At 38.8% G+C, this 26,415-nt stretch overlaps 1 protein-coding gene across 7 annotated transcripts in view; it reads left to right on the top strand.

The window, feature by feature from the left end:
* nrxn2b (neurexin 2b) overlaps positions 1 to 26,415 on the top strand; it is a 759,383-nt gene that overhangs the window by 23,148 nt on the left and 709,820 nt on the right. Inside the window, exon 2 of one of the 7 annotated variants that reach the window (XM_030161792.1) lies at positions 21,513 to 21,559. The exons of the other annotated variants lie outside the window; for them this stretch is intronic. The gene's annotated coding sequence lies outside the window, so the exon portion shown is untranslated. The remainder of the gene's footprint in view (positions 1 to 21,512; positions 21,560 to 26,415) is intronic. 7 annotated transcript variants of the gene reach the window in all.

Here is a 26,415-nt window from a genome sequence, read left to right as displayed (position 1 = left end):
TCTAGCCTGTGGGCAGGAAACATCATCTTTTCTTGTTTATTGGGAGGGAATGTCTCAGAGTGTAGGCTGCCTTTTGCAGTGTTGCTGCCCATTTGTATGTGAAGGCTTTATAATTGAATTAGCCCAGGCCTTATGGCCTAATGTTGGAGGCACGCTGAGTTCCAACACAACACTCCTTGCTCATTATTTGTGAAAGGAGGTCAGGAAGAATTGCATATGGAAGTGCATGTACTTGTTAAAACTGGCAATGGATGTGGGACGATGTTTATATTTTTGTGTTGGAGAAAATGATAAATGAATAGAAAATGGACTAATTATGTAGTGCTTTTCTACTTTGTTGCTGCAACAAATAGCTTTAAGATGTGCTTCTCATTCACCCATTGACACACAAATTTGAACCAGTAGTGCCAGTGTGATGTGCCATAAGAAGCCGACCAGGACCAACTTTGAATCACATTTTTGGCACAAGGGCACTTTAACATATTAATGGGAGGTGCTGGGGATAGATCTGCCAACCCTGCAGTTGGTGGACGACCTATTTAACCTCCTGAGCCACCTCAACCCTGATTAAAAAGCAAAAAAGCACAGATGTTTGTGTTCCATATCCCAAAATGTATCATCTTTCTCATTCTTCTATTGTGCAGGGCCACATGTGGCACATTGTGCATGTGTTGGGTCTGGTGGCTGCTGGATTTACGTCACTGCTCCGGATGTGGCAATGATTTCTTCATCATCTGTCCCTGTGTAAATCGGGGAATGTTTAACAGCTGTCTGACATGTTTATCAATCAAGGCTTCTGGGGCACTTGGGATGCCTGGCAACCGGTGTGGTTTATCCAGCAAAATGTACTTGTGTATTTTTACAAGCAAAGCTGTAGTGTTGAAAGATATGCTTTTGGAATCTTCTTAGATGTAGGCAACAACTCATACCAGTATTTAGATATACATCTGTTTAATCTCTAATGTTGGTGCATGTGTGTCTGTCCCGTACCCCCCCCCCCCCACCCACCCACCCACCCCCACTCTCACAGATACACATTACACAGCCATTGCCCACAGGTGCAGGCTCCAGCATAGAAGGCTCATTTATTTCAATCGGCCTTCTGTCAGTTAGGCATAGCCACCTGAGTATTGAAGAAACATGTATGCAGATTTTCCATTACTCTGAAGGTATCTGCTAAACAGCACTTTACCGCCCCTGATCACCTACCTGTGGCATTACTTCATTCTTTGATATTATATCACAGCACATCCATATATTCCACCTCAGCCTCAGTCTGGTCTGTTCTTATAGAAATGTTCTGTGTTGCTTTGTCAGGGAATCGGTGCATTTTGATGTTTCTGCTTTTGCATTTACGTATTGGCTGCTTACACAGGATGTCTTTTCTGAATTCAAACCTAGCGGCAGATCACACAAAATATGCTTAAAACACATTTCTGCCTTGCACAATACGGTAGCAGTATTACATTCTCGTGTAATGGCCTACAATCTCCTTGGTAGACTGTGGTTTGAAACGGTAGTGCTGTGGAGGATGTCAGCGTGTATAATGAGGATTAAATCATAGATGGGTAGGGAGTGCGGTGTCGAGACACTGCCACGGTTTGGATTTTAGTGTATACACTCTGGCACAGTGAAGAGGCCAAGCATTAGAGGCCCCATGGCAGGGCATAGACATGCATATATAAGATGTCATTGTGCATAATTTAGCAAGAACAAGCCGTTTAGATGGTTGTGTGCTTGGCTGTGTGAATGAGAGATTTGTGATAGTTATCAAGTAAGAGCTCAATCATATGGAACTGAGCTCATGAGCAGGTTAACCTAACCTGAGGTAAGAAAATTGCTATTGGGCCACATCAAATGGTGACACATTTCATGTTAAATAAGCTCTGTGTTGAGAACTAAATAACTTATCTCCATATTTAATACATGTATGAATAGGTCTCAGTAAGTTCTTTCACATGACACATGTTACAATTTACAGAAATTAAATTTGGGGGTAAAAATACTTAAATTAGTGCTGGGTCTGATCAAGTGAAAGTGAACATCAGTGTGAAAAGGTAAATTTGCACACATTTAGCTGAAGATCTCTATTTAATGGACCTGTTATCCTTTTTAAAATACCACTTACACAGTACAGGAGAAGTTCCAAACCTTCTGCTAGGCTGCATTGAAATAATAAAAAGACATGCAAAAGACTATTACTTTGAGAAATTAAAATTCTGAATGATGAAGTTTGTGCATTCATACACTGGTCACATTTAAAAAGACTATCTGTGAACTGTTACCAAGAAATTACTCTTTATTTGTAATTTACTTATATCAGTATAGACCACCACAAGTTGTAAATAACACTATGTTATTATTAAATACATCAAATAAATCATTGTGATTATATCTGGCTAGTTGTTTTAAGAAATAAGTCAACATTTTGGGTGATGCATACAATGGTAAAGAGTCGTCCATGTGTTACTTATGGCAGCCGTCCACGTGTTACTACATTCTCATGTCAATGAAACTGAGACTTTTCAATATTTTACTCCAAAATTTATTGTCTATTTTCTGTATTTCTGTCAAGAACCGCATGTTTTGAATGTTTGCGTAAAACTTAAAAAATTCATGTCAATTTCAAGTCCATGTGTTACCGAGCAGTAATTTGACATTTTTCACCCAAAAATTTTACCTCCCTGAATTTTGTTATACATAATCTTTAAGTGCTTATAAATACCTACTCAAATATGTATAATACATGCATATAAGTTACTCTGCTTACATGACAGAGACTGCAGAACACCAAATTTCTCCACGTGTTACCGCTTGATTGGACCCCGCTGTGTGACATGGGGACTCAAAATGACGCAAATATCCGAAACATGTTGTTCTCATTGATACTAAATGAAACATAGGGCTTTAGCTATGATGTTAAACTACAGTTGTGATCAATATTGGATAAAAATGTTTAAATGACAAGTTTTTATTAGCACAGATATGTTGTGACGCGGGGACAGCAGTTTGTCACCATTCAGTAGTCAGAATAAAAGGCTTTAAAACACTACAAATATGCTAATAAACTTTTATTTAACATACATATTACAACTGAAGTGATATATACAGCTAATAGCAGAGCATATTTTACAAATAATTTGATTGTACATAACCTTTCTATATTCTTGTACTGTTGAATAATTAATTCCTACAGATACAAAATATGAGGATCAGCACCTCCAAATCCGAGGCCATGGTTCTCAACCGGAAAAAGGTGGTTTGCCCTCTCCGGGTCGGTGGGGAGTCTTTGCCCCAAGTGGAGGAGTTTAAGTGTCTCGGGGTCTTGTTCACGAGTGAGGGAAGGATGGAGCGTGAGATTGACAGACGGATCGGTGCAGCGTCTGCAGTGATGCAGTCGCTGTACCGGTCGGTTGTGGTAAAGAAGGAGCTGAGCCGAGAGGCGAAGCTCTCAATTTACCGGTCAATCTACGTTCCTACCCTCACCTATGGTCATGAGCTTTGGGTCATGACCGAAAGGACAAGATCCCGGATACAAGCGGTCGAAATGAGTTTCCTCCGTCGGGTGGCTGGGCGCACCCTTAGGGATAGGGTGAGGAGCTCAGTCACCAGGGAGGAGCTCGGAGTAGAGCCGCTGCTCCTCCGCGTCGAGAGGGGCCAGCTGAGGTGGCTCGGGCATCTGTTTCGGATGCCTCCTGGACGCCTCCCTGGGGAGGTGTTCCGGGCATGTCCCACCGGGGGGAGACCTCGGGGAAGACCCAGGACACGTTGGAGAGACTATGTCTCTCGGCTGGCCTGGGAACGCCTCGGGATCCCCCCGGAAGAGCTGGAGGAGGTGTCTGGGGAGAGGGAAGTCTGGGCATCCCTGCTTAGACTGTTACCCCCGCGACCCGGCCCCGGAGAAGCGGAAGAGAATGGATGGAGATACAAAATATCACTTATACAAGTAAGAAAAAATATTAAAGTTAATAGTGCATTTAAATATTTTTCGTTCTTTTTAGGTTTCATGTTCTATTGATTATATCTAGATATCTTTTTCTCTACAAGTGATACTGAAATTTTGTAAACAGTTCCTTAAAATAAGAGTTCTTAAGCTAAAAAATGAGAAATGACGGTTGAAGCTTAAATTTTTGACACTGATGTTCACTTTTGGTGGATCTGGCCCTTGGGCACATGTACAACGTGTCAAACAGGGTATTTGGGAAGTGCACAACTACAGTTATTTCCTATTGATTTGTGTTATCACTACAGAGGTGAAGTTGTAGAGATGGTGAAGTTGCAGGGGAAAAAGGGTGATGATGGTTTGAAAGGGATGAGGAAGGGGAAAAAAGGAATTGAAACAGTATGGTGACTTACTGTTGGAGGCACCATGTAAAGCATATCTTAAATTCACTCTGGTAACTGTCTCCTACAAAAGTCCTGTGTTTTTTGGTCCTGCAGGAGAGCCGGGCAGAGAAAATTGCGATCATTTGATATTCAAATAATATTCAAATAAAAAGCTTGTGCTTTACACTCCCCCTGGCTTTCTCTGAATAACTGCCCACTCCACTTCTCCCTCCCTTCTCTTCTTTATTTCTCTTATTTGTCTGTATTTGTTATGTGTGTTGTGTGTCTCTCCCTCAGCTGAGTACGCTGTTAATTATTTCAAAGCAAATGGAGCTTCAGGAATATTTGGACACTCGAAGGTGTAGGCTTTGTAATTGTGGTGCATCCACCAGCGGGGATAAAGAACTATACGGTATGTTTTCCCTGCCATATTGTAAAACTTGGGTATAGCACCAGCTGTTTTTCCACAATACCTGAGCTGAATGAATGACAGGAACTAAATGACAAATTCTCTTTTTTTAGTTTATTTTTGGTCATGCTAGTTTCTTTGTTTTCTTCTTGAGGGTAGTACTCATACCCTCCACACACAATGTAGGAAAAAGCATAGTCTTTGATGAAATGTTACTGGCACGAATAATGCAAAAGAATAATAATACTGGAGGATCATTAAATTTAACATGACAGTTGAGTAAAATGAAAATAACGGGTTGATTAAATGTATGTTAGTGGAGTTGGTAAGCTTTGTATTGATTTTGCTTTTTATACATGCTAAATATAAAAATGAATTCTTCAACTATTGTATCAAAGGCAAACAAGAAACGAGCATACTATGTCTTTCTTCTCAGGGTTGCGTCACCCGTAGCTTGGCGCTGTTTGGTTTGGCTAATGACTGATCTGTTTATATGATCTGCAGTGAGTCATTATGGCTGCTTGCTGCTTGGCCGACATGTTCCTCCCTGTGTGGTGTTCCTGGGGACATTCATCAAATGCCTAATGGCCAAAAACAGAAGCCAGGCCACACTCTCAATTGCGACTTGTGGTTTTGGCCAATGTGTTTCTGCCTGCAGAAAGACTCATTAGAATCCAATAAATTTCTTTTTGTGTCATTGGTACACACCTTTAATCCACTCATTTGCACTTTGCTCTCAGGATAAAGAAATTCTACTATAGAAACTAAAAGATTTTTAACTTAATGTGAAATTCAACATAATTAAATCCAGTATTTAAAATAAATGGGATAAGTAATGTTTTAGTGAATACATTTTTATCACAGTGTTGGCCATATTCTTCTGTAATGATATTGAGTAGCTTAGTTTAGAATGTACATAGAAGTTAGGCCTACTGTGATTTTTATTGTGGGATGTCAGATATTTGTATTGATTGTGAGGGAGCAGTGTTTCCTAGTAATTATAATTGACCATCGTAGTTTGCCATCATCTCATAACAAAAATATGAGGGCCAGCAGTCATCCTCTTAACAGCATGACAACATAACAATGTATCTCTATAACACAGAGCAGAGTGTCCCTTCATTCTCACAACTGCACACTTAGAACAAAATTAAATTTTTTGGTGTGCTTCAACACAGCATTTCATCTGACGTCCATGTAGTTTGCAATTGAAAACTAGAAGCACTCGGAGAGCGCAGACCTCCGCCAAGGCTGATCAGTGCCCCCCCCCTCCCCCCCTCCCCGTGGGCCCCCCCACCCCCGATCACCGCCAAAATTTAATCATTTCTTCCTTATCCCATTTCCAACAAACCCTGAAAATTTCATCAAAATCTGTCCATAACTTTTTGAGTTATGTTGCACACTAACGGACAGACAAACAAACAGACAGACAGACAAACAAACCCTGGCAAAAAACATAACCTCCTTGGCGGAGGTAACAATGAGTATTTGAGTTTATTAGGTGCCCTGAATGTTCGTGTTCTTGATTGTGTCAACAAACAGACAATAGCAGGAACACATGCAGTGTGTCTATAAATGACAGCAAAACACAGTCAAGACTCTTGGCAAAGATTTTTTAAATTTTTTTGTCTCTGCACGACTACATTTACCTGTCAGTGAAATTAACAGTCCTGTGTGATTTACCCACCAAACATTCTTTTACATCTCTCCATATGAGTATAAATACATAAGTGCAACACTATCTTGAGATAATATTCTTTTCAGTGTATGCAGCAAGGCATTTTATGACTCTGTTAGTGTTGACAAACTGTAGGGAATCACTATAATGCGACCTAAATACATTTGCTAGCCCAACAATATTTATGTCATAAACAATCTATTAGAAAGACTTTATATGTATCACACTTACTATTAATTGAGTGCCCCCATGTAAAACATTAATGGATATAATCCAACACTGGGAGGAGTCTGCGTCTTCACTGAAATAACTAATAATCTCTTGGCTCTGTTTTATGGAAATTCCCCATTTCTTCCTTGACATGGAAGTGGAGCATTGCTTTTATGAGCTGCATCAATGGTAAAGGGAGTTGCAGAAAAGCTGATATCACTGTGTCGGCACAATGCTTGACACCGAGCCTCAGTATGAGTGGCAGTTCAATTTTAATCACCCCTCATCAGCAGCGATCATCTAGGTAAACAGTGCACAGGGACGGGATAATTAATCATCAGTCCCTCGTCCTCAATTAGCTGACTATTGGAGAAACGGAAGGGAATATTCCAATCGCCAAGCTGCTATAAAGGCGGCATGTTGATGACACATCATAGTTAAAGACTTCCACCTTCCCAGGATCTAATAGGCAACATCTTGTTAGCAGTCCCACAGTGGATAGTCTAGATGGGCTGAGAGCTGAATTGCAACAAGCAGAAAAGAGAAGGTAGAGAGCCAGAGATGGCAGAAGAGATGGAATGTTTATATCCTATTAATTCATGTTTGTTTTTCTCATGGCTCATGCAACTGGTCTCTTCACACAGTACGTTTGTGAATGCGCGATCACTTTGCTTTTGCATGAGAGGGGGGAAAAAAATCAATATGGTATTTGTGAGCACTGGGAGCGAGTATCTGCACTGCATCAGCATTTCACTGACTGGAGACTGTGAAACCACTCCCTGAAATCAATGGGTCAATAAACTGATCAGTCAGTGGTGCTAAACTCAAGCCATTTAGCTTAGATAACCTTTCAATCAGTTTAATGACCTATATGTTTGCCACTGCAATGAGAGAGAGATGGAAAGACTTGTTAAACTGAGGTGTATCTGTACATAAAATCAGATACATATAAATTCAGCATGTACCTTGATATAGAGTTCACAGTTTAGTACAGTAGAAACAATGATGAAAATGCAAATAGAAAATGTAAAGCATCTGATCACCGACTGTAATTTTTATTTTTGTTTTAAAAATCCAATATACAGCATGGTCAGTTTAAAAAAAAAAAAAAAAATTAAATAAATAAATACATACATACATACATACATACATAATATGAGCTTGAAACTATTGCCAAACTATTGTAACATGCAAATATCAAAATGGTCATCTTATGACATTGTTTAAACTCAGCCCAGTCTTATAACTTTGCTGTCTTACATATCCATTAGATACTGGGCATTGGACTCATCGTATATTTATTACAAAAATAAAACAAAAGGCGACTCACACATACTTGCATCTTGTGCTCTAGTCAATTGACATTATCCTTGAATTCATTTGCTGTTACCAGAGATACGGAGGCAGGAAGAAACAATATTGATCCAATGTCAGACAGAGAGGGGAGACACTCGGAGAAGGAGAAGGGCGAGAGACAACCAAGAGCGGAAATGTTAATGTGAGAAGAGGAGTGAGAAAAGGAGAATACATTTGAAGATAAATATAATAAAGGAACAGAACAATGCTAGAAACCAGCTTCCTAGTGAGGGTGGCGTAGGGCAGCTGTCAGATTAGTGCAAGCCAAGCAGAGGTAAGCTGAGATGAAATGGATGAACTTTTCACTGCCTATTCCTTGGTTCCCTTTAGTGGCACGGTGGCCACTTTTTCAAAAGGCATTAGTTGTCAGTCTTTGTGAACTTGGGCATCGCTGTTATCCCACTGTCTGTTCTCAGTGCCAGTCCCCTGTGATGCCGGCAGTTGGCTGGCAGCACAACAACAAAGGATGATGGTAAGGGCTACACCAGCTCTGTTCCCTCAGATGGCTTCCTGCTTAGCGTCTGAGCTTCCTGTGGGAGTCCTCAAGGTGACTCTAGCAGTTAGTCAGTTGTGTGAAAGATTGGTCGACTGGATCGGGTGATCACATCTGTATTTGTCTTGTGCAGTCCTGTAGTACTGTAGTTGGACTCCCTAGGTTGTCTGGTATGGGAAGTAGCTGATGAACTGCCAGGATGCTATTGATGTATTTGCTTAATCCACAGGTGTCAAACCTACTGCCCGGAGGCCAAAATTGCCCCTCCAAAGGGTCCAATCTGGCCCGTGGGATGAATTTTTTTAAATGCAAAAATTACAGTAGTTGCTTTTCCATTGACCCTCAAATTGCGCATATATAACTTGCGCATAAAAATGTACCTAATGGAAAAACAACAATTTCGCCAAAAGTCCAGTTTTTTGATTAAAAGTTTTTGCGTAAGTGTAAAAAGTAAAATTTCCTAAAAATATTGACATTTACAAACAATCCTTTCACACAAAATGTGAATAACTTGAATAAATATGAACAACCTGAAATGTCTTAAGAGAAGTATGAGCAATTTGAGCAGTATTCTGCCTCTTACTAAATGTTTTGTGTATTTGTAGATCCACTTTGATCTGTAAATTGTAATTTACATGTGTAAATGATAAACTGAGGCATAATATTGTTAAAATTGCACTATTTTTTTTTTTTTTTTTTTTTAAAGAAATTTCAGGTTAATCATATTCACATTTTTAAGGAAACTTTGTAGCTGTAAACATTTTCAGAATGTAATTTTACTTTTTTCCACTGTTATTTTACTGGTCCGACCTACTTCAGATCATATTGGGCTGAATGTGGCCACTGAACTAACATGAGAATGACAGCCCTGGTTTAATCTAATCTAAACTAGTCAATACAAAGGACTGACTTAAATACGTGTTCTGTCATATGTCTGTGATTAAGTGATGTAGTGAATTAATGAACTGCTTTCAGTGTCTTTCCCTTTACACTCACAGCTAATTTCTAAATCCTGCGGTCCAGCCTTAAGGGGCAGCATTACCACAAGGCCACTGCACAGTAAAGAGAAGTGAAATTACCATGGGCTGCACGGCCTGTCAAAAAGATGTGTCCCAAAGAGGAGATCAATGTGTTAGCAAAATTAAATATTCTGTACACAAAATTATAGTGTTGTGCAGTACAGTGCAATTGGTCCCTTAGTCTCTTGTGATGTGTAATTGCTCCAGACCAATTGGAAACAGTTCAGTCAGTTGTGTAAAGAAGCAAGGGAAAAAAGGGATGAAAGCATAATGTTGAATCAATTTCATTCATTTATTAATGTGTAGCAAGAGGCCTGCTTGAACGCTGACAAAAGGCATCTTCATTCCAGTTCAGTCAGTCAATCTTTCTCCTTTTTGGCTGAGCTACACCATGACTCTGTTTTATTTCAAAAATGTTACAACATTTCTAGTCAAGTCAAGAAGTTAAGAAAAAAAAGTCACATTTTTGTTTCTTAAATGTGAATATTTTCTGGTTTCTTTTCTCTATGACAGTCAACGGAATATCTTTGGCTTATGGACTGAAAAAAAGACATTTTAGGACATCACCATGGGTATTTAGAAGCACTGAAACATCTTTTTAAACCACTGTCGGAGTAATAACATATTGATTAATTCAGAGAGTAGTTGCTTATCTGATAGTGAAAATAGTTGTAGCCCTACTGCCATGTGCACATTTCAGTTCAAGAGGAGCCAAGTGTTATGGCTGTATAAACAATACATGGTATCCATTTGTTGTGTAACAGTACATTTATTGTTATGGTTCAGTACAAGACATTAAATTCAGATTCAGTAACTTTATCCTGAATACTATCATGTGTATCTGTGACTATACAGTAATTATGTATGTCCGTGCACATCTAGTAAACATACAGTGTGAGGTTCATTCTGTGGTGTAGGAGGACATCAGTTGCTGTTGTGCTGAGGGTAGCCCTGTTGTTCATGGTTTTGATTAATTTTTACTTCTAAAATGCAGGCGAATGAAACAATTTTTTTAAGCGTAACACTTTTATACCTTAATGTGAAAGATAGTTATACAAGAATAATAAAAGGCTTGCATTCAATTTAGGGCTGTTGAATGCATTTTACAAACACAGAGCTGTTCATAAATTGTAATGAACTGTTGGCACAAGATACCGGGAATTAGAGCATGGACATTCATTATAATAATTACGTTCCCGCAAATAGTGATAATCCTGTACCCAAAACAATTATATTACGGTATTTTAAGGACAGTGCATACACCATTTGTAGTATATGACTTCCATACTCAACTTTTTCTGCTTATAAAAACTTCATTTTCATTTTATTTATTTTTTACTTGTTTTTTTTTTTTTTTTTTTTTTTTTTTTTAGATATTTTCATTTTTCTGCAAAACAGAACATTCTCTGACAAAGGACCCTAAGAATTAAGGCAAAAGTAAATGGAATTCAATAGAAATATCATAAAGGGAAATCACATGGAAAATAAGTATTTGTTTTTACCGAAGAAAATTATAGCAGTACAATATCAGTCATAGAGAGACATAATCTTATAATAGCTCTCATTCCTTCATCAGTCACCCAAATACAGAGTAGTACAGTTCCATATCTGTTCAAAAGTGTCCACCTTTAGTTATGGTTCGCTCCATAATGCAGACCCTTTTCAGTCTTTGTACCCACTGAGTTATGGTCTGTGGTTTTTCATTTTCATTTTAGAAGACATGAAAAATCTCACCTTTTGATATTTTATCCAGTTCTAACATGAAAATATAATTTTAACCCACAATTTTGAGGTAGAAACGCAAAATAACTCTTGGTCTCTAAATTATATAAAATCTAGTTTCACACTAAAGTTAAAAACATCCAGCCTCAGTAGAGTATTAGAGCAGAAATCTTCATTCCGTAAACACATATTAGTCCGTTAAAAAGCAAATGCTATATTTGACAGGGTAAATTTCCTTACAGCACTGCATTACTTTTTGACAAATGACCTGTCTGGCTTCCCCACCTCCCAGCTAATACTAATGGCGTCTATTCCAACAAAATCATCCACATTTATTTCTCCTGCTTTTAACCTTCAAGCATTGTGTTTGGGCTTCCTGTCTGTTTGGAAGGCTGACAGACTGAGCTGTTGTTGTCAGAGGCTTTGCTCTCAAATACCACTCTTAGGTTTCATTCAATCAGTCATTCTCCCTGTGTCTCAGCATGCTGTGTATCGATGGTGGTTTGGAGCCCCTCTCCCACGGTGAGCTGCTGAAGTTGATGTAGCCTTAGGGCAGAATAAGCAGTCATCCAGCTGTGGATTGATGGGGGAGAAAGACACATGTTCAGATGCACACAAACACACACTAAAGCGTTCTGCAGGCTTGCTATTGATCTCATCATCTTATTGCTGATTCCAGTGTAGAGCACTCATGTAAAAATGGCTCTGGAATGTAACGGAGAATCATGGGGTGCGTTCAATAAAAAGTAGCCACATGGATTAAGAAAGTGAACCACTGACTTCAACTAATGCACGTAATAGTCAGTCTTTACTTACAGATTGAAGTCTCACCACAGGAAAGCAGTAAACTCTGACTGTGGACTGCATTTAATGTTTAGTTAACTCTCCCCATCAGAGTGTTTTTATAGTTAGTTGCCAGCCAGCACAAGCCTTTGTGATCAAATCTGCTAATTTTTGAAGGTCCACTGAAAACGTTGTTAGGAGTATGTGAACACTGAATACACCAAAAGAAAGAACAGAACTTCAACTTTTAAACAGAAACGAAACACAAAACTGAGGAACATAGCATTTTTCCCCCAAAGATATTGATTTTATTTATTTTTTTTAACCCATCACCACCCCCCCTCTTCGGAGGACAGCTTTATTTTTAATTACAGCTTGTGCGTAACAAGCGACAAATAACAATTTCAGTTTTATATTGTCATCCATTCCCTGCTAGTACGTGTATACATAGAGGTAGGGGTTCATATGGACAAAAGTGCACAGGGACAGGACATAACAAAGTGACAGATTGACACATGACAGTGAGACAGAACAGACGTAAGATGAGACAATTGGACAGACAAACTAAGTGGTTGCTGTTGGAGATACTAATGTCGATCAGATGTATTACGTTGGGGTAAGTGTGGTGTGTGTGTGTATAATTATGTTAATGATGAGTGGGAGTGAGGCGTGGAAGTTGAAAGCTGAGATAGAAAAGTTGGTGTTCGGGGTGAGGGGGGGTAGTAGAAGGGGCAAGAGGGTGTGTGTTCTGTTCTGATGACATACGCGGTTTTCGACTGTTTGTTTTAAAAATGTTATGAATGGGTTCCAGTTGTTCTCAAAGGTTGACATATGCTTCTTCTGGAGAGTGTTATTCTTTTCCATTGAAATATATTCAGCAATGAGGTTAGTCCAGTGAGTGATGTGACATGAATTCTTGGATTTCCAGTTTTGGAGGATTACTTTTATTGATATATTGAGATATTGATTTTCAAGATAAAACTGATTTGCTATTTACATTTTTGACTCTTTCTCATTTACAAAAGTAACACCGTTCAAAATTGAAGAAGGGAAAGAACCAACATAAGGGGCAGCAAAGACTACACACAAAACATCTCCCAAACCACTAGATTTCTTATAAACTTTACACACTTACATACATCTATTATGATTCATCCACATAAGAGTTTAGCCTTTTGCATATAAACACTTCCATACTCTGTGAGTCTGCCCCAGGGCAGCTGTGGCTACAGATGTAGTTTACCACCACCAGAGGGAGAATGTGAGCGTGAATGAATAATGGGTCAATAATGTAAAGCGCTTTGGGTGTCTAGAAACGCGCTATATAAATCTAATCCATTATTATTATTATCTCATACTAAATTAAGAAATGATTGGGTTTCCAGGTGTGTCCACACATACTGCGACATGTTTCTTCTTCTTCGCTTGTTGTAATGTATGTCAACATTTGGTTTTTTAATTCACCTGACTCTAGTTGCAAAAAAAAGGTCTTTCCATTGCAGTTTTGTGTGATATACCATGTGCACTACGCCTGAAAAACTACTCTTGCCAGCGAAAAAAAATTTTAATCAAAAAATTAGACTTTTGGCGAAATTGTCGTTTTTCCATTAGGTAAATTTTTATGTGTAAGTTGTATTTGCGCAATTTGAGGGTGAATGGAAAAGCAACTAATGACCCTCTAGGTCTTATGTCATTTCAATAACTCAGTACCTGATAGAGAGATTATTTGATGAGTTACTGATAGGGAAGCACGCTGCATTGTTAACATCATAAACAGCAAATGGTTCATTTTCAGGCTAATGGGTAAAAAGAAATCCTATAACCTAGTTAGACTAGGGTCTTTATGATTCCTCTTCTTTTGTCTAACCAACACTTTCCTTCCTACATGTTGACAGCACTCTGAACTCTTCACCTTGGCCCATTTCTATCCACATGTCACTTTGTTTTCACATGGATGTCCACATGCAATGATCTGACTTCGAGGGATTTCTTTAATGGTCAGGATTTGTTCTGTCATGAAAACAGTAATAGAATTTCACCTGTGCTTCTTCAGATCACGGTTAATGAGAACAGGTTTAGGGAAAAGAGCATGAACACGTGTTTATTAATGTTGATTTGTGATTTGACAAATGAATTTTAAATGTGGATTGTCTACATTTATTAACACAGTAAACTAAAGCTGCACAAGTTGGTGAAAAAGTCATTTTGATTTTATGGACAGTGCTGTGGTTGAATTTATTTGCTCGATTATCAGAGAAAATGCCAGATTAGTAATTTTAAGTTTTTTTTTTCATGTGGTATTAAAGATACAAAAACTTCAAAACGATGAAAAAAGCAGTGACCTTCATCTCACTTGCTTTCCACAGTAATGTGCTTGTTTAGTGCAACTAAATCTATATGTGTTGTCCATACATTGTGCATACGGGTCAGATCAAGTTAAAGTGAACATCAACATGAAAAGAAAAAATACATTTGCACACATTTATCAAGTGGGCTCATTTTTCAGCTAAAGATTTCTATTTTATGGAACTGTTACAGAAGTTACAACCAGTTTTATTGATTGTACTTTTTACACTGTAGCCATTCCTCAGACATAAAAGCATACCTTGAATTTGATGCTAAAAATTAAAGAATTTGAAAATGTATTCAATCTTTCACATTTAAAAAGACCATCTGTGAACTGTAACTGAGAAACGAGTCTGTATTTGTAATTTAACTATAGCAGTATGGACCGCCACAAGTTGTAAATAACACTGTGCTAGTGTTACATACATTAAATAAAGCATTGTGATTATATCTGACTTGTTTTAAGAAATAAGTCAACATTTTGGGTGATACATACAATGGTAAAGAGTCGTCCACATGTTACCACATTCTCATGGCAATAAAACAGACTTTTCAATATTTTACCCCAAAATTTATTTTCAGCATAGTTGAACATAATATCTAAAAGGTTTTGTCCTACTTGATATCAGTTTCTGTTGAGAACCGCATGTTTTGAATGTTTCCATCAAGCTTAAAAAATTTGTCAGTTTCAAGTCCACATGTTACCGAGCAGTAATTTGATATTTTTCATCTAAAAAGTTTTATCTCCCCATATTTTGTTATACATATTGTTAAAGTGCTTATAAATACCTACTCAAATATGTTTAATACATGCATATAAGTTACTCTGTTTACATGACAGAGACTGTTGAACACCAATTGTCTCCATGTGTTACCGCTTGATGGGACCCATACGTGAAATTTGTTATCGGATAAATGTACAGTAACACTGGCCGTGCCATTGTGATTAAGTTAATTGTGCATATCTACAGCAGATCCCGTACATGGAGCCATGGTGTCACATACAGTATATAATCAGAAGTTTTAGAATTATGTTCATTTACTATCTGATTTGCATGAACAGTTCTGTACGCCAAAGCTTTGAAACATAGAAGCAAGCAAAACATGAATTATATGGGACTAATAATGAAACGTTACTGTTTCCAGGTCTTGGCATCAAGAGGAAATTCAGAACTGTTTATATTATAATTGTTGCAGTTTCTTAATTCATTTAATGGTAAATGAGCAGAGTTACACTCGAGTGCACAGTCTCAAACCCTTTGCTAAACTTTGGAGTCTGTGTTACTATAGTTAACTAGAACTTTATCTGACACACAGCACACTGCTTTTTAATTTCTATCGTGTCTCCAGAAAATACTTGGGGCTGCAATTCTCGTTCCAGGGAAACTTATCCACAGCGCTTTACAGGTTCAGGGTTTTTGAAATGAAACAGAAAATGGAAAGAAAATTATTTGGCCAGACCACCTCAGTTAAGGAGTGTTTTGTGGTGCAGTGTAGAGATGGGCTTAAGTCTGGGTCGAGAACAGCTGATGGGAGATATTTGGATTGTCAAATAGAAATACTGACTTGGAGGGACAGAAATATGTAGCTTAAAGGATAAAAATGGCTCCAACCTGGATTTTTTACATTTAGTTAATATTCATTCCTACACTCGAGGATTCAGATTGATGTTCAGTGATGCAGATTTATGATGCAGGTATTTATTCCTTTGACTTGGTGTTAAATTCAAGAACCAGCTTCTTTTAAATAAACTGCAAGTACACTTCAGGCATCTATAATGGGCTTTCAGTGTCAGATTTTTTTTTTTTTTTTTGGTTAAGGGCAGGACAATACTGGCTAATCGATGTGCTATTTTTTTTCTGTTCCAAACGATATTAATACATTGGCCTTTTAAAAACCCACTACCATTGCAGTGTTTGCTGCTCTTGCTTTGCCCTACTTTGTTAAATTTAGCCTTGGTAATGCTGAAGCAAGTAACCTTTGTAACAAATGGCTGTGTTTGTCAGGTGAGGGATTCTCAAATCTTAATTTATTATCTTAAATCCTAATTTTATGTCACAGTAGTAAATGTCTAAATAATTACAGAAATGTGAGCTTATGGCCATTCTCAACAGGAACCGGCTGCATTTACATTTAGCTCCTCACAGCGCTTCATTATTTCATGCACCAGGGCTTTTTCTGCAAGAGCATCTCCTGCGTCTGAAATATGAAAAATACACATCTAGATGTAAATAAAGACCTATATTTGCTGGCAGTGGCCTTAATATGAATAAAAACGATGCAAATCACTCGGTGTTGACTGTGTTTACATACTACCAAGCACTCTGTCCCAGTGGGAGTACTCCACAGTGCTGTAGTGCTGTGTCGGCAACAGGCCTCTGACACAGACATATTTCTGTTAGTGTTGTCCCATAAAAACATATAGACATAGACAAAATTTGAACATTATTGCATAATTTTGCTTGTTTTACGGGGAGCTAGGGGTGACAGAAACAGATTTACCATTAAAATTGGCTCATGGATATACGATGGGCAGAAAGGCAAAATATAGCTCACTAAAAGCAGTGTGTTTCCTCTGTTAGATATTGGGCAGACGAGAACACATACGCACATGCACATGCACATACACATGTATCAACCTGCACTATAAAGCCACCTTTAATGACTTTACTGTAATGGATCCTCCTCAAGTTTCCACACATCTACATAAGCTGCAACAGGGCTGAGGAAAATAGGGGCAAGAGTCAGAAAGGGAGAGTGAAAGCTGCAGACAGGAGATAGAGATAAGAACTTGTAAGTACTCCTCTTTCTATTATCTACTAAAGCTGGCATTGTTCTCACTATTGCTTTTGCTCGATTGGGGCAGGGTGGTGTTACGTTGCACCCTGCAGTGTGTCTGTATACTGTGTGTGTTGGTGGGGTTTTAGAGTATCACTTAAATGACGCTCTACCCACAGTAGGCAGGTGATGAAAATAGCATTGTGCTTCCTCCAGGCTAAGAGATGTTTCACGAACTTTGAACACTGTGTCTGGTGTTTATTTTAGGAGAAAAGTTTTAGTAATCAGCTTAATTTTGTGTTCCTCCTACTGACACAACCGTACCTAGTTCAAATATTTACTGAGGGCAAAGTGAATTACTTGCCTCATTCTCTACTCTGCTCTACTCGATGCTGTATACAGTAGGTTCTTGTCTTTCATCCAGAGGCTCCTTTATAGGGATCAACTCATGGCATTATTTATGCAGGCAGGGTAATTGGAACTCTGGATTCGTCCCTGATGTCTTGCACTTGGGGATCTCTGGCCAAAGACTCAGTTTACCAGACTGACATCATCTTTAGTACCCCCATATTCCATACTCCATTGACCCCAGACCCTTTTCATTTTGTGAGGAAAGATTTACATTAATGCATGAAATGTTTAATGGGCCAAACACTGACCAAAATTATGCTTAAACATTAAAATGAAGCATATAATGGGGTTGTGTAATGTGCAAAGTAAAATCTATAATACATTACTATTGCACCATTTGTGTATTCTGACATAACTGTGTAGGCACTGATGGGATGCTGGCTTAAGATGTTTTTCCCTTTTGAGACCTCTCAAAACGGCATCTCTGACATGAGCCAGGTGTGTGACTTATCACTTATGCAGTGTGCCTGTGAGTCATGGCCGGAGATGACAAGCTTTCTTGTTCCTCTAAAACTGGGCACGGATGGAAAAGAAGCTAAATACAGTTCAGATCTCCAAGAGTACATGCTCATAGATCACATAAACAATAGCTTTGTGGAGGGAGGGGGAAAAAAAAACGAGAAAACCTCCTGAATTATTCATGAATTTTCATGGGAATGTTTCATCAAGTTTTACTTTCCCACTTTCGCATCAAGTGGAGTGTGACAAATGATTCAGACCTACAAAACACAATTCCACAAGGAGAAGAGACAGTGACAGCAAGAACTGCTTTAAAAACAAGCCCTGACAAGAATGGCAGAAGAATGAAGAAATTTGACCTATCTTTGTCTTTGGTGATTAATTGTAAAGATGTCCTGATGTTGCATTTGTTGCTGGCTTCCCTGGCACTCTTTCTGAATATAATGTTATATTGTTTTGAACAGAAGGAACTAAAGACTATCTACAACAATCTGTAAAGCATACAGCTGCATCATTTTAATACAAATATGTGGCGTGCATTACCAGTGCATAACTATTCACTGGCTTCGTTGTGAATCTATGAATCAAGAAAATTCTGTGTTTAACTGGCAAAGTGATGCGATGCCTAGGCCACAGATTACTCAGGCCAAACAAATGCATCTGAATCCATGCATGCAATCAGACACACACCCTACTATGTGCTGTGTTTAATTGACCTGATACAATTCATTGTGTGTGGCATACGGAGTTACCTCTGCTCCAGTCCTCTTCAGTCAGTAGCTGAGCCAAGCTAGATGCACTTTATAGACTCACTGGCTCCAAACATTCAGGTCTGGACAATGGGGTCACTGACAGTGTTAAAACATGGGACAGTGATGTCAGCACTATTACTCTTTGAAAGCCAGACAATACTCAATAAATAATCATTTCTGGAGTGTGGCAGTGCACACACACACACACACACACACACACACACACACACACACACACACACACACACACACAGAGCACACAAAGCACACACACATAACCTAAACACTTTAAATCTGTTCTTGCTCTGAGCACGACAGTAGCATAAATCAATAGCCTAAAGCTGCCTGTTAAAGACCTTGGTGGGAATCCAACTTGGCTCTGTCAAAGCTTGCTTTTCAACTTTGGAAATTCAAGATATAATTTTACTAATGGCCTGTGTTTTTGTGAAGTGCCTTTCATCAAAGGAGCATATACTGTATGTCCCAAAGGCAATTTGGTGTAAAGGGAGTATTTGTAATATTTATGAAAATTGGATTCTACAACTGTCGGCTAAAGAAAATCCAATGGTCAGAGTGCACTCAGACATCCTCAGTACACCCCAGTGGTACTTGTCCAAAGGAGTGGGGCAGATGAAGGCATGGGAGGGAGAAGATGGAGGAGAAGGAGATTGTTAGGGCCCCTCAATAATTCATTCCCATTAGCCAATATAAAAGTTCTTCATTCCACTTGAAATAATACATGAAACGTCTGCCACAGACACACCCGTGTCAATTTTTAATGGTTGGCTCTTTTTCAGTGACTGAGCTAAATCAATCATTGCCCCAAAGTCAAAAATTAGAATACTCCTTTTTTATTGCTGTCCCCTGTTTCATCCACTTGAAATTATTCACAGATTCCAAGTGTGGCGAGGATGGTTTTCAAGGTCTACTTTGAAGGGGTGTGCAGGGACAAGTTCTTCACAGTGGCATGGAATTCGAAGCGAAGAGGATGACATTTCTTTTTCTTTTTTTATTTCTCCTGTTGAAATATGCATCATGTTGCCAGAGATCCCTGAGTGCATTTTTCTGTCCAAGACTTAAAAGTGCCATGCACTTCTTTTTACTAGATCAAATTTTTCCCCTCCAGTAGTGTATTAAAACATGCACAGCAGCATTAGTTTCACTCAAACATCTAAGCAGTTTGGCTGCAGACATGACTCTAAGTAGGTTTGATGTGATTATACTGCTCGAAAGTCTATTTCCTACAGAGATTGTGATACAGTATAGGTTATTTATATTGGCTTTTATTCTAATTTTGTCTTCATACATTTTGTGCACTGTTTTGCTTTGCTTTATGGCTATGCATGTGTCTATGGGCAGAATAAATGGTTGCTGTAGTGTCAGTCTGTCCCCATTGCTGGTTAGCCCTGCAGTTCTCAGGCCTTGAATATTTTACGGTCTCAGGGTCTGTCAGTGGGCTACTTCACACCAGCCCTGACAGGTGTTGTCTGTGTCACCTCACCTCTCTCCAGACGACCTCACAAAGAACACAGGTGCACACAAATCACACACAGCATAAAGGTATGTACTTCTAATATGACAATGGCTCTTTGTTTTCTTGTTTTTTTTGTTTTGTTTTTTTTCTACTCCTGGTATAATAGGCTTTCACTACCAAAACTAAGGAATTGGTATATATTCCACATAGCAGGTTGAACGACTATTTATTTCCCATACTGAAAATGACACAAAGAAAAAGACTCAATGGGAAAATCAATGCTGAGTCATAATGGCCTTTTTCTTATCAGCTGACATCTGTTTTTAGTGTAAGTGGTTCATAATAGAAGTGTTAGTGTGTTTGGCCAGCAAGGCACTTTTATCAAGTGCATCTCTAAACACATTTTTCTACAATATAGAAATGCATTTTAAAAAACCTAAGATACACAGTACATCAGCAGGGTCATCTACTGTATACCTGAGCCCATTGTAATGCTGTCAGATAATGGAACGCAAACCTATCTGGAATTTTTCACCGACTGATATCAATGCAAGCTCAAACCTGGTGAAGTTTAAAGAACAAAACTTTGTGTGGATTCTTCTCTTCCATCTCTGTCTTGGCACGTTGTACTTTCGAGTCTCCATTTCCATTGCTGTGGCCTAATTTCTATAACCCTATCTGCTCTGCTGGTGATATGAGAAATGGGAAAGTGGGAATTGACCATTACAAAGCGCTGCAATAATTAAAAGAAGAACCTCCTTCGGGTTGTGTGAAGTGGAGACTTCATAACAGCACATGGGTGTCATTTTCAGGCACCGAGAGTTGAGGGCAAACTAGCTGCAAACGAGTCGTGTCTTACATATTTTGGGGTCTCCAGCCGCTACTACTTAAGCCTTCACACCTCAGGCCAACCTGATTAGGCCACCTCTGCCTTGTTTTCATCCACTTCCTCTTTATTAGCTAATAGGCTTAGCTCTCTCATGGGGCTACAGACACATCGGATCAGCACACCAACCTGTGCTCTGTCTATCTCTGCCTCATTTCCTATCCTCGCTCTCCCTCTCTTTCCGTCTCTGCCTCATTAACTGTTTCATATGTAATCTCACTTACTTTTTTGGCTTAACTGAAAGTGGCAGAGATGCATGCAGGAACTCACAGGAAGGAAATCTTTAGAAGCTCTTTGTTGTATACGATCTACAAACACAAGTATGCAGTATCTGCACGCAGATGCACAGACAGATTATATTCACTCAACTTAAAGTGTATGAATTATTCACATTGTTTTTCTCCATTTAGGGACCCATCTTCTTCATCCTCTGCTTTATTTGCCTGTTTTCCTTTGGGTCAGTAAATACACACAAACACATGTGCACGTTCAGAATGAAGGGCAAGTTTTATGACTGCATTGCTGATTGTGGGTGTGGAGTCATAAAAACAGACAGCATCATCTCTGACTTATCACTGGCAATATAAACATAATAACTCCACTGGGATAGTGCATTACACTATAATTGACCCTTCCTCATCTTGAAAATTGAGCCCATCATTTCCAGCTCATGTGTGGCAAAGTCTTTAGTCTGAATGACGAATGAAATTAATACGAGTCCTAGCTTGGTTCTCCATCCAGTTAATTGTAATTTAAAGATGGGGCAAAATATGATTGATTATTATAAGGTTTCTTTTTCTGCTTTCAGTTACCTGATAGAAGTTTAATTCCTGTTAATGGTCTTTTCTACCAGTAATTTTGTAAACTTACAATTATTAGTGTTTGTTTTATTTGTTGAGAGGAAAAATATATCCTCATATTTTTCTGTTTTTAACTGAATTTTATAAAGTTTAGTACTAGTCTCATTAATCTTGCTTGCTGGTCTCCATGTACAGCAGCAGCACATAAAGGCGAAAAAGAAAGTGAGAGACAAAAGTTTCTCTCCAAAGCGATATGAAGTATACTTGACTAAAAACCATGCAGGCAGTCATACTGACTTACTAATTTTCACTTATTTGCCACACTGAGCGCACCCCGCATTGGGTAAGACAGTGTAATATGTTAAGTGGCATAACACATGCCGGCATAAAGTTTGTCTTAGTATTAATCTATTTCAAGTCTTACTGTCAGTGGAACCATGCAGATTTTAATTACTTCCCATTTCCTCTGTTCCTTGTCCTTAGAGATGCAGGTCCCTTTGTGCCAGAGGCAAAAAAAATTACTGGGAATGATATCACTAACTGTACATTAAGGTCATATTTGCAGTGGCATGTAGCCCTGTGGCCATCAATAAGCTATGGCATATTCAAGCTTTTTGGGGATATAATGTATGGCATAATGGTGTGCTTCTCACATTCAGGCACCCCCAAGGTCCTTGAGGGGACCACAGGAGACTTATTAGCATAATGAGGACATGTATATTAATGATTTTCTGATAATGGGCTTCACTGTCACAAGGACTAGCTCACCAGCTTGAGCTTGGTATGTATTGCAATAATGCCGATCTGATATTTTTCCTCTATGCAATTACGTTTAACAAATATTTACATATCCCTTTAATACAGCATAATAGACAAAAACGTCCTACTCTTAGTGGGCTTAGATTGTATTATTCACACAGTGGATTGATTGGTAGATATTAGCAAAGTTTTGTCACATATTTGCTGAATAATTACACTGAAAGGTTTATGAAACTATTGCAAAACAGTGGTTTGACATGTATGAACTTTTTTTTCAGTCCATAATAAATAAACATGAAAATCTTATCAATTGGGGCAGAATGTATGTGGATTAAAACAGCAGTCCAAAACTGAAATTATGTTCTGCAGCGTATCGTCATTTTCCATTTATTATTCAGATGACATTTTCTCCCACTCCTAATAAACTGTGACTTCTGTGATGAATATTGTTTGATGGAAACAGTCCTCTTGTTATTCCTGGTGGGATGGATGATACTCTGAGATTCTGTTAGCTCGTGTAACCAATGGCGTGCCATACACAGTTATGGTAGCAAAGAGAGATTCCTGTTGATTCATAGATGAGATTAGCCAAGGATTGTGGTGCTCATGAAGAGCGTGACATGGCCTGCTGTGCATGTGCAAAACTGATAGAGTACTGCAGAGGGCTAGAGGATAGACGAAAAGAAATGGGCTTTATACCCAGGGCTGTTAAATGCGTCAAGTTAGAAATGTTTTTTGTAGATATTTGGCATGTCTACATCTGACTAATGGTTCAAATCGGCAACATATGTCCACAAACTTACCCGTCACCTTTTTTGGCCTCATGTTTGGCAACATTTGAGTCTCAGCAGCTCCAGAAGATCCTTTCTAACCCTGATCCCTTTGCTTGCTCTGGGCTGTGCAGCTGGGACTTGGGTTGTGAAAGAGACCCCCTCAGCTAAAAGAACTAACATGCAAGCACATAGCACATGAATCCAAGTAATATGAGCCAATAGCGTGGTACTTTTACAAGATACTATCAGGGAGAAATGCTGATGCCTTTGCAAAGTACTCCCACACCCAGTCCTCAGCCAAGTACAGTGTTTCTACACTTCCTCCCCAAGGAGTTACTGTGTATGGTTTCCTACGCACTCACACCTGCATGTGGGCCAGAGTTTGGATCAAAGGGATACTGCTGATAGTATGTGGAAATTTAAGTTTGGACTGCAGCCATTTACGTGTAGTGTTTGCTTATTGGATCCTTGTGGTAGACCTTTGGCATAATTATGTACTACATCTAAAGGGCTGCAGCTGGCTGGACAAATAAAATAAGCTTCGTATTGTCAACGTGTGGTGCAAGAAGTTTAATCAAATGTCTTGTTATAATGGTATTCAGAGCTACATTAAATAAGGCTACTGAACAAAAATAGTGGAGGATTTTTTTGAAGTTCTCTCTTAATTAACAGATAATTCACGTCGACGCTAGTGTGTTGCCAACTAGCATAGTGAAAGGCAGGAGGCAACACGGATGAAGAGATTTCAGAGTTCAGCCATAGAGTGAAAGATGGATATACAGACAGACGAGAGGAGTAAAAGAGCTCACTGGGAGAAAGTGTCAAGAGAGCTCTGGTCTTCTCTCCCTCGAAGAGACGTTGATCATAGAGTGCGTGGCTGTTGTGGGATCAAAGGCTTTGTCAGTCAAAGCCCCTTGACTCTGTCTCCACAGAGCCGATACAGGTACTGTGGGAAGCGTGGACTTAGAATAATTCATGACCAGGGAGGATAACCCTCAAATACCCACTCCGCTCAGAATGAGACGGTGCATTAGGGGTCACAGGTCTCCAAGCATGCATTGAAGAACAGCTCTGGAGTTCTGCTGCAGTTATATCGTCTGTAGAACACATGTACAGCACAGTAGATTGTTTGCTTGGCACAAACATAGCCCTGCTGTGATGTGTTTGTGTGTGGCATACAGGGCATGTTTTTCATGTGCATACGTGGGCATGTGGTTGGATGTTTGGCATGAAATATGTTGTTCTGTGCTTTGTGCATGTGTGTATTTTTGCTTCTCAACCCGAGGCTGAACTAATGCTTTAGTCAACCAGATAGTTCAATCACGTTCTTCTCACAGTCCCGTGCTTAAAACACAACATATGGGTTGTGCTTGCTGGAGGCTCATTTTCCATACCTCAACCCTGATGTGTCTGGGCATATTCACAAGAGACAAATGTAATATCATTGTACTTTCAACATTAAACTTGACAGATTCTTTGTTTATTGACAGTAGGGACTTTTTAATGATAAGCTGGTGCTGAGCTTTTATCATTTTGATATGTATCTGTGTTTATTACAGTATATAATTTGATAATGCTTACATTTTGAAGAATATTCTGGTATTTAATGAATACTGAGGAAACATTATTCATTATTTAGTATGGATTTGACAGATGATGAACCAACCAACAAATAAACCTTTTAAAGAAGCATGGACCCATCAACAAAAGGCCTATGATAGAGGAAACTTCATGTCCATTTAGATACAGATGTCCGAATCTCTGAACCTCAGTGCACCATGAACTCGTGTCTGTACTTGTCAAAGTCTGACACAGGCCAGCAGACAGGACAAGAACACAGTAAATGACTCCAAAGCATGGTACAGAATGTCAGCATCGTTCTTTAGTAAACTAAAGCACTACTTTTGTACAGACATTTGAGTGTTTCAGGAGGTTGTTTAAGATTTACTCACCAGTCAGAAAACATGCCCATGTATGAAATCCATCCATACTGAGTAAAAAAGTCCAAAGCTTTTTTTTTTAATGTTATCTCATCCCATTTCATTACTCAGCCATAACCAGCTAAGAATTCTGTGTTAAACTGCTCCTGAAATGAACCATGTAGAAACAGAATTATGACCAGAATATATCAGTGGTTGAGAGCTTTTAGGTGATGCTACCTTGTAAAGTCAACACATCCACAGTGGTCAGAGATCAAGGGTTAACCGTTGTTTCCTCATGTTGTGCTTGTGCTTATCTGTCTATCAATTTCAGTGAATTTAACTTTATGAAAAATGCAGTCTGATTTTGCACGTGTAGACTGGTTTGAAGTAATTAGATTAATCATGGTTTTGCTTTTATTTCTCTGTAGACTTTTTTTCAAAAGTTCAAAATGCATCCTGTTTTGTCTTACTTGTGAATGTGTCTCTACGGTCAGATATGGCATAATTTTAGAAGAGAGCTTTGAGTCACGTTTTGGTTTCAGTCCCTGCGGCCAGAAATAAATTAATTTAAAGTTGGAAATCTTTCCATAACATAAAAAAAAGGGATTTATTTATTCATTTTTTGCCATATTGTGTAGCTCTAGTTGAAAGGTAGTTAGAGCTATTTGAAAGGAAATATGAGCAAATCTCTTAAATACAGTGTTTGATGATTGCATACATTGCATAAATGAAAAGCTGATTCTTTATATCTGTAATTTTTTTGTAAAAATGTGTTTCCGACTCATTTTAGCTACCTAGAAAACAACACGCTAGTCATGTTTTGCAGGGCATCTTCTGTCACCTCCTTTCTCTTTTTGTCTCGGTTCTGGCATTGAGCTTGTGGCAATATGTCTGCACCTGCTGCTGCCAACTATTAGGTGGAAAATTCTTTGTTTGTTATTTGTAATGCGGGAACATATTTATATTCCTCATCACGGCATCCAAGTGACCTCTGTCTTTGCCAAATTGCTTTGGATGGCATCAGTACTTCGGCATGACATGACTACACAAAAAAAGTGT

The sequence above is a fragment of the Sphaeramia orbicularis genome, chromosome 18, assembly GCF_902148855.1.
Source record: "Sphaeramia orbicularis chromosome 18, fSphaOr1.1, whole genome shotgun sequence".
Taxonomy (NCBI): Eukaryota; Metazoa; Chordata; class Actinopteri; order Kurtiformes; family Apogonidae; genus Sphaeramia; species Sphaeramia orbicularis.
Note: the sequence above shows the minus strand (reverse complement) of the source record. Positions and strands in the feature narration are given on the sequence as shown.